The sequence below is a fragment of the Hydra vulgaris genome, chromosome 08, assembly GCF_038396675.1.
Source record: "Hydra vulgaris chromosome 08, alternate assembly HydraT2T_AEP".
Classification (NCBI taxonomy): domain Eukaryota; kingdom Metazoa; phylum Cnidaria; class Hydrozoa; order Anthoathecata; family Hydridae; genus Hydra; species Hydra vulgaris.
The window spans coordinates 5254020-5266306 of record NC_088927.1 but is presented as its reverse complement, the minus strand read 5'-3'; positions in this window follow the sequence as shown (position 1 = coordinate 5266306).

The window sequence follows — 12287 nt, the reverse complement described above, 5'->3', positions numbered from 1 at the left end:
CCAGTAAAAGTGAATTCTGGCCTACTGTGAAGCGTGGTCCCCGGCATATAGTCGAGAAGTCAGATTTTCAGAGAAGTCAGTCTTCTTGATTTGGTCATTAACTTAGTTCTAAATTTATGTGAATTATGACATTTTATCAAAGGGCAAAATATAATCCCAAAAAAAAAATTCTTTATAACAAACGATGAAATATATTCATGATATATTCACTTAGTTTAGTTTTAATCAACTCTCAGCATTTAATTTCTTTTTCTCTGTTTTTCAGCATTTTTAATTTTTAATTTGTGTGTGCAGAATAAGTTGTATTATAATTAATTGCATTCAAAGTTTTCACGCAGATATTAGTAGATACAAAACTTATCAATGAATCATTGCGTTTGATGATCTAAGTTTATCTTTCAATTCAACTGATATATTATCTATAAATGGAATGATGAGAGACCTTTTGAAATATCTTTCAAACGTTTCAAAGGACGGATTCGCTTAATAAGATTGTTGGCCTGTGTGTACTCGTAGCATTACTGGGTTTACATTTGATATTTCGGCAAGAATTGATGCATGCTTAAATATTCGTTCGGCAAGCATATTTACGTCTATTCTCATCATTTCTATTTCTAAAATAACAGTTTTAACACACTTATAGGCATATATAATGTCACTAGATTAATTTTCCTGCAACTTAATTATAAGCTTACAAAGAAACCTGATAGTTCGCTGTAGTTTAACTTCTGATGTAATAAAATCAAAACTCCTAAACACTTGTTAGAAAAGGATTTTTAATTGGCTCACGTTTTGGTATATTAAGTTAAGAAGTTTTGTTTGCTTTGCGCCATTTTTTATCTATATTGTAAACTCCTTCATCTAACTTATTTCCTATTTCAGGTACTTTGCAAGAATGAGTAATAACCAAATTTAGCCTATGACACTCGCAACCGGTGTATATTGCTCTTAGTTGAATGCTCAGAAATCTGGCTTTAACACCTGTTAAAGAACCTGCCATAGATACTGCATCATCGTATCCTTTGTGAAAACCTAAAACGTTTGTGAAAACCTAAAAGGGTTTGTTAACAAAAGTCACCTTATCATCTCTTTCTTTTAAAAACAAAGCACATGGGACGCAAAACAAACCTTGCTGAACAACAGAATAGCATGCCCAATTAACATTCGCACATCCATTTAATCGAAAATGTTTAGAAAGTCTGTTGGTATATTATGTTTTGTGATGTATTGAATTTTGATTTCAGGCGACATCTTTATTATATTTTGCTCAATATCCTTATGCTAATAGTAGATGTAATGACATTTCTGATGTTAAAAAAATGAGTGCTTTCAACACCTGACAAGTTTTTTTAGCTATTTGAATGCTCGTGTTTTCATTTTGCGTCTAACTTTCTTTTTTATAAAATTAAGATGTTATTTTTAGAAACCCGTTCTTTTTAAGCCCCACCTTTTTTTTGATTAATATTGTACTAAATAATTTATTGGAATAGAAAAAGACACATAAGTAAATAGGGGAAGTTCGTGTACCTAGGGCCGGATTTTTTCAATGACCCAAATCAAGACTCCAGGTTGTCTAAAAATGTTGAAACTGATATGATCACATCTATATACTAATTAGTTTGTATTAATATAGATATAATGACTTAAAATATAAAAGTCCGTCATGTAGAAGGGTTTAAAAATTAGTGGCCCTAGGTACAAAAGCTTTTTTTAATTGTACCTAGGACCACCAGCTATTGTACCAAAGGCCGCTCTCTATGAATTAGGTTTAACTCCATAGTCAATAGACTACAAAGATAGTCACTTAAATTTTAATTAAAATTTGTTTGATCTAGCATTATTTTCAAAAAATTTATCTAGTGTTATGTAGGATCTTAAAATTCTCAACATTTAAAAATGTTTAATGTTGCAGGTTCCATTCATATCAAAGATTTTTAAACAAGTTTTCTTTAATTTTTAATTTTTGTTGCACGTTGAAGCGCAATAGCGTTTCTTTCTGGAATGTCAGTGAAAGTTCGACATTTACCTGGTTTTCTACCTCCTCTTTTAGATAAACGAGGTTTTGCTTTCGGAAAAGGACAGATCTGCTCTGGCGTTATACATGAAACAGATTTTGATAGAGAAAAGTCTATTTCAATTATTTGGACAATTTAATGCCCGATCTTGTCTGTCGGTTTTACTTGAACTCAAATATTCATCATCAGTAAATTTGTTTTGATAAACTGGCTATACACCAGACAAACGAAAACCTGCTAGAATGTTTAAAGGATTAAAGGCTAAAGGATAACATTTGCCAATGTTTTTTGCAACGTCACATATAGTGATTGGCAGCAAATATGGCGTTGCATAAAACATTGTTTAAAATATATTGTTGTGATTGGATGCTGTCAAATCCTGAATTCGACACCATCCAATCACAACAAGCTGTGCTGTAGTATTTTGCTAAAGGTCTAAAAACACCACTGTCTAATAGCTGAAGCTTATGGCTGGTATGTGGAGGAAAAGTAAGCATTATTATACCATTTTCTTTAGCAAAAGTAATTGCTTCAATAATGGCATGACTTTCATGGTTATCTAATAGTAATAATACTGGTTGATCTACAGAACAATTGATATGGTAAATAAAATATTTCAAAAACTCTAAAAAATTTTCAGCATTTGACCACACACTTGTATGTGATGTCCCCTTAGTTCTTGGAGGTGCTCCTTTTAGCATATGATTTCTGAAGTTCACTCTTGGAAAAATTGTCATAGGGGGTATGGAGTTTCCGATTGCATTCACACAACCTTAACAAGTGTGTGCACATTTGTAATACCTGATTAAATCTACATTAAAGATGCATTCAGGCAAAAACATATATTTTGAGAAGACTTCAAGATATTTTGAAAAAAAAGATGAAACATTTGCTTTGTTGAAACTGATGGCTCTTGCTAAGCTTGTGGCTTGCAGCTTCCTTAGGGAAAGAAACATATTATTTCTTTTCATAAAATCTGAATACAATTGCTTACCAGCTTTATTATTTTTATCCCAGGAGGTTGGATATTTTTGAGCATTGGCTTTTGCATACTCAAAAGCAAGCTTTTTAAGCTGTGGCTTAGATAGTCCATAATGCATATTGCTTGCAATGACAAGGTACTCAACGAAGGCTTTTTTTTTATCTTTAGAGAATACATTCCAAACAGCACATCGGTTAAAATATTGATATTTTGGTTCAGTATTTGAAGAACTATTTTTCTGACAAAAGTTTATATGTCTTTGGAGTGCTGTTCTGTTGATACTAAAATGTTGTGCTGCAGCCCTAACCGGAAATCCATCTTTCATTACTGCTTCTGCAGCAAGAGTTACACTATCTACATTAGGTTTTGAAAGCTTTTTTCCATTATTATTCCTAAGCATCTAAAAAAATAGTTAAAAAAATCTCAAAAATTTTTAAAGTGAAATATAAACAAATTACACTTATTTAAAATGTGTAAAGATAAATTTAATAAATACCAAGTTATTATCAAAATAAACAAAATTTATTTTGATCAAAATACCTGAATGCCTATAAACTTAAAATACTTCTTTACTACTACTACAACAACTACTACAACAACAACAACAACAACAGCAACAACTACTACTACAACAACAACAACAACTCATTGATATACATCACTGTAAAGTATCTAAAAAAAGTAGATAATTATACAAACATTAAGTACACAATTTGATTGAAACACGTATATCAATAACAAAATTGACTAATAATTCTGAGAAAAATTAACAAACTGTACGCGTTAAATGGGTTTTCCCAAAACAGCCGCGAAAAACAAATGCTCTTCGCCATACGGCCCTAGGTACAAGCAAACTGTATGGCCCTAGGTACAAGGCTTGATAGCCTCATGCAAAACATCATCTATTAACAAATCTGCATTGAGAGTAAACTTATTGAACATGGCATTTAGTACTTAAGTAACAAACAATATTATCTACTAGAACCTATAGAAAAGCATTTCATCTAGGATTGTAAAACAATATAAGATAAAAGCAGCAAAACTTTACTTTAGACCATCAAAAAGCGTTTTCTAATTATAACTTGCCGTGGCAGCGCTCTCCGAGTATCAAAATAGGATTAAAAAATAATTTTTTTTTAAACTAATCCCCTGACCGAGAAGATCAGAAGAAGAAGATCCCCTGAGAAGCGTAACTCAGAACTGTTTAGATTTTTTTTTTTGGTGCCCCAAAAAGACCTAACGGTTTCTCACAGAGCACCGCGGAAGTTTAACCAGGAAGTTTACCCCATTTTCCTTACCGTGACGCGAAAATATGTCCAGAGCTCGTTTCGAACCTGGATCTCCTGCATATACAGCAAGCACTCTAACCACTGCGCCACGCCCGCACAGATTTCAAATTTTAAATTTCAAATAAAGTGGGGAGGCCCTAGGAAGAAGGAGGCCCTAGGTACACGAACTTCCCCTACGAATGCTAAAAAATACTGTAAAAGCAAAACGCTTGAAGAAAGTACTTAATTCTTTCGCAAGAGAGAAGTAAAACGTTGGGAACCGCAATGTTTTCGTTTTATGGCTGCGTTATATTCACTTTTTTTTAAACCAGTTCTATTGGTTAAGGTTTGAAAAAAATAACTTGAAAGCTTTCTTGCATTAATGTTGCTACGCAATAAAGTTTAATTGTCATTTTCGCAACATTGTCGAATTTTAAAAAAGCTTGAGGCAACATTACTTTTAATAAAAAAAAACAAAAGCCATAAATTTGGTAAAGTTTTGACACCGGCCAATTTTTTCAAAAAGAGGGTAACAGCCACCCTGCACACCCCCTCACCCCTAGTTACGGGCCTGTTTTCTTTAAAGCATTTAACAGATTAAGTTTTCCAAAATAATAAATGTGGCTGATGATTTGTACAGAAGCCAGAAAGCATGTTTAATTTAGAGCTGATTCTTTTCTTAATAAGTAACCTAAAGATATATTTGTATATGTTTGTAAAGATTAGTTTGTAAATCGATTATTTTAAGTAAATAACTAAAATTTTAAAATACTTGTCATCAAACTTAATACATACTTGGCACTAGTCGTTTGTTGATCTGCTAATTGAGTCATACCTCAAAATTGACTTCAAAAATACTAATTTTTAGTTATTACCCTTAAACCTTTTAGTTATTACCCTTGAAATAAAGATAACTTGAATTTTGTCACGAGAAATTTAACAACAAGAATAGTCAAAAGTATCAAACTACGCGTCAGAATGTGTTCAAAAATGTTGTCATTTGTAGGAAGTTTTACAGATGAAAAATGGTCTTGGTGGTTACAACCAAATTAGAATAGTATTACATTATAGTGATGACCCTCTAGAGACGGTTTAAGGGTTTAGTGGTTTTAGGGTTAAATAATTTAATCTTAAATATAAGAAGTTGAAACTTTGAATAAGTATTCAAAGTTGAAACTTTCTCAATATTTATTATTGGAAACTGCTCTGAAACGAAATCTTTTTATATATTTAGTGACAATTCCTACAGCATAAAAAAGATATAAGATTAAAAGTTCCAAGTCTTAAAATCTTTCACTTTTTTTATGTGGATTGTTAAACTATCCCTTTAAAAGTTTTGAGTGAATAGTTTAAGTATCACCATGAGAAAAAGATGTGAAATAAAAATTTTAATAAGTATCTTTTTTCAAACATAGGCATATAAAAATTAAAAAAAACTACAATAAATTATGTTAACTTAAATTATGTTAAAATAAAATTGAAAAACATTGCAATAAATATTTTGAAAAGTAAACTTTTTTATTTCAATTGAGCTTTAAAAACTACATTCTCTAAATTTTTAAAAACGCCCCTACGCCTTCCACCCTATATACTCAGTCTCAGTGGAGTAGCATAAATATGAAAAAATATGTTTAAAAAATATATATTGCTAAGCAAGGAACATTTTTTTAATTTCTATATCATGCCAAAAATTACATGTTGTAATGTTTTTTTAAAAAGCTTTGCTATTCTTTATATAAAAAGTTACAAAAATCCATAATGGGCCAGAGCATTCCGTCTTGAAAATCTTTTGATTCTCACTATTTATGTTTTTTATGAAACACAAATAGTGAGAATCAAAAAGCAGGTTCGTCGTAGATAGGCTTTCAACCTTTTCTTAAAATACTTGGCGAATGACTAGCATATATTCAAAACTAGATTTTGAGTTTACAGCATTGTATTTATTATTTTCCAATTAAATATTTTATAATGAAGACATAAAAAAGTACATGTTTTAAATACATTTTTGAGAATCTTAGTTATTAATCATAATACTAGCTGTCATGATCCGTACGATACGGGTTATAGTAAATCTGTTCCACACCCGACTATATCTAAACTTGTTTTTAATATGGTCTTCTTACGTCAATAAACTTTAATATACAGCAGAAATTCAATCAATTTAAAATTCTTGGTTTTTGGTCAACAACTAATTTACTTTAAAACTATAGTTATTTGATTTTAACATAGATGACAATTACGTAATAATTCTTCCGGTGTTTTAGGAAACTTAAGGTTTTTACATAAAGATTTATAAATTGTTTTCTAAAAACTCTCTTAGTAAAATATATTTAAAATACAAAAGAGGACTCAGAAAACGGATCACTGGTCCTAGTTATGCCGAAAAAATAAGCTCTATCGGCTTTATCTTACAAAAACTCTTCTGTAAAGAATATATCCATAGAGGTAACAATTTCAAAGAGAAAAAATTTTAAAATTTGACTTGAAAAACATTAAACATATTTTTCTTGAGTTAAAAAAACAATACTGATACACTTTTTTTAAAATAAAATTACAGAAAATTGTTATACTTTACAAAGCGCTGTCAAAACCAGTATATATGATGACTACGCTCTACAACCGACTATATCTATACTTTTCTCTCTTTACTTCAATAAATTTTAGGTTACGGCAGAAAATAAATCGATATAAAATTCTTGACATTAGGTTAACAATTAACTATACTAGTTTGCATTAATATTGTTTACATAACTAAAGTATCTTTAAGAGAGATTATATTTGCGCAATATTTCTTCCAGTGTTTTTGGAGTTTGTGATTAAGTTTTTTAAGGTTTGAGGCTGTAATAAAACTTTTTATTGATTAATTTGTTTAAGGCCTCTCGTTAAAATTTCTTTAGAAAGCAAAGGAAGACACTGAAACGGATCACGGACTCTAGTTATGTCATATATGTTAGTTTTATTTGTTTGACATTTCTTATAGAAATTTTTCTGCAACTCATAAGACATTCTTTCATTTACGCTATTTTTAAAAAGTTTTGCGAATTATTAATATTAACAATTATAGCTGTTATTTGTAGCGAATCTCGGCACAAAAACATACTCAATGGGAATGGAAATTTCTAGATCCTAAATTACCTAAGTTATTAAAGAACCAATGTATTCCATTCACATATAAAAATGATGGAAAAATATAAAATAAAAGCGAAAATGGCTAATACATCCATACTAAAATTATTTCAAAGAAAAAAAATATAAAAATTTATGTGAGAATAAAAAAACATTTTTCTTGAGATAAAATAAAATTTTTTTTTTTTTTTTTAAATTGTAAAAAAATATGTTTAACATAAGATAAAATACTTCACCTGTTGGACTTACTTTATACATCCTTACAACTTATTGCTACTCTTTGCCTAACTTTCCATTTACAATGTTATTAATCAAAAATACTTATGAAAGCAACTTAATAATATTGTTTCATTATTTTATAGATTTTAGTAAATGCTATGAAGATTAACGAAACTTTGTTTTAGCTTTTAGAAAACGATCAACACATACATACAACACATACAAACACACAGAAACACATACATACAACACATACAAACACACAGAAACACATACATACAACACATACAAACACACAGAAACACATACATACAACACATACAAACACACAGAAACACATACATACAACACATACAAACACACAGAAACACATACATACAACACATACAAACACACAGAAACACATACATACAACACATACAAACACACAGAAACACATATATAAACATTTGAAATATACAAATTTACAACTTTATATATCGCATATTAACATTAACATATAATAAATAACATATATTACCACATCATGAGACAATAATACTTTTTCAAAAACTATTACAAAGATCACATTTTAAAATAAAATATTATTTGTGTAACATTCATTTAATGACATACCTTCTAATGCATGTTTATTTAAGTTATAAAACAAATTATCAAATGTCTTGGAACGTGCTACATAGAATTTGGTTGTGTGAAAACCAAGGTTTTTCAAAACTAAATTCTACTTTATAAATAAAGGTGTCTTTATTTAAATGATTTAACTTGATTGCATTAAAATTAATCGGAAAAACTAAAGAACAACACAAAAATTAATAAACAAAAATATATTCAAAAACAAAAATAACTTAAAAGTGGCTCAAAAGTTGTAAATTTCTTTAAAATGTTTTTCTTTAAAATGTAAAGTAGTTTACAACTTTTAAGTCACATCTTTTTCTTCTCCTAGCATTGTCTCTTTCTCTGGTGCTGTATGGGGTGCCGTACTTCTATTTAAAGGAATGATGGTCTTCTCCCCGTACAGGAACTTTGAATAAATCATGAAGTTTACATTTGTTTTTTAAAAGAGTTGCAGCTACTCCTGCTCATGCAGTTGTTGCAGTTATAATATGTGGATTCGCTTCGTCAATAAAAACATGAACATCTTCCTCTTCATTTTGTGGGACATAATCTTAAAACTCATCTAAAGTAGGCAGATTATTATTAAAGTAGGCAGATATTTATTAAAGTAGGCAGAATTCTCATTTACATAAACGATCTTTATGAAGCATCTAATTTAATGACAATTATGTTTGCTGACGACACGAATTTTTTTCTATCTAATAGTAACATAATTACCCTATTTCAAAGTATGAACATAGAATTAATTAAAATTTCAGAATGGTTTAAACTAAATAAGCTTTCTCTTAACATTGAAAAAACAAAATGGTCTCTTTTTTATCCATACTACAACAAACATCTTCTACCAAGTGAATTGCCTGCTCTTTTTATAGATGACATTCAAATTAAAAGAGTAACGGCTACAAATTTTTTAGGGGTTTTTATTGATGAAAATCTGACATGGAAAAAACACATTGAAAACTTATCCTCTAAAATTTCCAAAAGTATAGGAATACTATTTAAAATAAGAAGCATGCTAAATAAACATACTTTAATTCAGCTTTACCACTCTTTTATTCATTGCCATCTAAACTATGCTAATGCGGCTTGGGGTAGTGTAAGTAAAACTAAATTAGAACCACTTTATCGCCAACAGAAACATGTTGCACGACTTATTAATTTTAAACATCGATTTTATCATGCTAAGCCTCTTTTAAACGAAATGAACATTCTTAATATATATCAACTTAATATTTTTAATGTGTTGTGTTTTATGTTTAAAAGTAAGTCTCGCACATCTCCAATTTCTTTTCAGAATTTATATTCTTTAAAAGTTAAAAATAAATACAATTTGGTAACGAAAATTTTATTCTTCAACCAGTTTTCAAAACTAATTTTGGTAAATTTCGTATTTCATTTAGAGGAGCATTTTTATGGAACAAATTAGTGTTAAAACTTTTTGATTTCTCTCATGAATGGAACTTTTTCTTATTTAAAAGAAAATTGAAAGAAATTCTTTTCTCAGTTGAAAACATTCTGATATATTTTTAAGTTTGTTTTGTTTTTTATTAATACTCTTAGGAAATATTTTATTGTAATTTATATATACGAAATCTTTTATCTTAACTTATATATATATATATATATATATATATATATATATATATATATATATATATATATATATATATATATATATATATATATATATATATATATATATATATACGTATATATGTATGTGTATTTGTGCGTATTATTTGTATGTGTATATATATATATTAATGTGTAAGTATATTTATTTACATGTTTGTATGTTTAAATATGTATAAATAATTATATTTGTATTTATGTGTGAATATTTTTGTCTACGAATTATTAAAGGATTATTTATTATTTAAAATCTGTTTAGGCGGTTCTCGATGACAAGATCTTATGATCTTCTGCGAGTATCCGCGTTCTTGTTGTAACGTTAACAAAATTGTAATTCTGACTATACGTATTTTATTCATTCTTATATTAAAATCTGTTTAGGCGGTTCTCGATGACAAGATCTTATGATCTTCTGCGAGTATCCGCGTTCTTGTTGTAACGTTAACAAAATTGTAATTCTGACTATACGTATTTTATTCATTCTTATATTAAAATCTGTTTAGGCGGTTCTCGATGACAAGATCTTATGATCTTTTGCGAGTATCCGCGTTCTTGTTGTAACGTTAACAAAATTGTAATTCTGACTATACGTGTTTTATTCATTCTTATATTATAAAACTTATTTTGAATAAATAAAAAGATTATAATCATAAATCATAAACCGATAATAAAGTTTTACCATTCTGATTAATTATAAATTCAATTTGACGCAGTGTTGCCTGTTCAGCAAGCACTGGTGGCATTGAACGGTGAATGTAATCCTCCATCATAAAATCTTTAAAGGCATTCCAAAGATTTAAAGGATCATTAGATTTACAGAAGGTCATAAGAATGGAAAACAATTGTCTAATTTATTTTGGCAACCAAGTTGCAACAGCCTCAGTTAACGTATTCTCTATTCAGCGTCATCTTGTAACAGACCTTATTGAGAACATGCTTCACGGAATGTATTAAAAATGGTACCATTAACAGTACGCAAATCTTCAAAAGAAACTGCACCTCGAGCATGCAAAAGTAACAGTTTAAGATAAAATACTTCACCTGGTGGACTTACTTTATATATCCTTACAACCACCTTATTGCTACTCTTTGCCTAATTTTCCATTTAAAATGTTTGTTATTAAAAACAAAGTGGTAAGGAACTTCAACATACGGATTACGTCGACTTGTTCATTTTCAGTCATTAATTTAAACCATGCAGCTAGATAAGATTCACAATTTGATGCACGATCTAAAGCTGCCTGTTCTTCATCTTCTACAAAATATATCATCTAAATATCTGATAGATGAACCTGAAGTTGAGTGATGTTATGTGACATATCACATAAGAAATATTTAAATATTCGCCACAATGCTTCTGAAGATAAGACGTAGCAACAATTTAAAAACGTGTTTATTTCATCTTAGTTAACTTGCTCATTTATCAACACATTGTCATGCCCTTTGTAAATGTATTTATTTATATACTTATCTGACTTTATAGTCATGCGGCTTCAACATTTATGTGCGCTTGATATTTTTTAGATATTATTTATTACCACTTTTATTGACAATTCTTCCGTTATCGACACGTCTATAGTGTGGATAACCATTAAAAACTGAAACAGTGTCGTGATTAAATTCTTTAGGTAATTTTTTCTGTGCATTTCCCATCTTTCATGCAGGAATAATAACAAATTAACTTCTACTGTTTCTAGCTTATCAGCATTTACAAAGTGTAATAAAAGGTATACATGTGGAAAACCACGTTTTTAAAGCTCAATAACCTGCACATGACTTATAACTTTGCCTAAGAAGACTCCATACTTAAAAATATCCTCTAAGAAAGATTGAATTTTCGTTTTAGATACCCAACACATTAAATCAGGTCTGTCATTAGCAGTTTGGCCCAGGTTTTAATTTTTTTACTATTTCTCTCGATTTTGGATTGCAGGTAAAAGTAATAAATAGATTTGGCTTATTATGTTTCTTCATGACAGCCATCTCATCTTCAAAGGTTTCTTTTAGTGCTCTTGGACTACCAACATATGAAGAAGGCAATATAACAATAAGGCCTAGTCTTACATTAAGATCATTAACACGGTTAATTACATATTCATGCAATTCATCGTATTGTTCACTTCAAGGTTTTTTTTGGTTATTTTTAATAAAAACAAGACGCTATCCCTCGATTTTGACACATCAACAGCACAATGCTGAAAAATTTTCTCACCATAGAATATAGGACTAAAATTTCATTTAACAGCAAGCCTTTAATTATAATGCTGAGACAAAGTAACATGGTTTCCAACAAGAGTTGCACAATCAGGGTTGTACTCCAGTTGATTGTGCCATCTAGCATCAACTATCGGGGAAAATATTGGATATACCGTAGAATCTAAGTTAGCAGACATAGATGAAACTGTTCTCAAATGGATGAATTTAATTTTT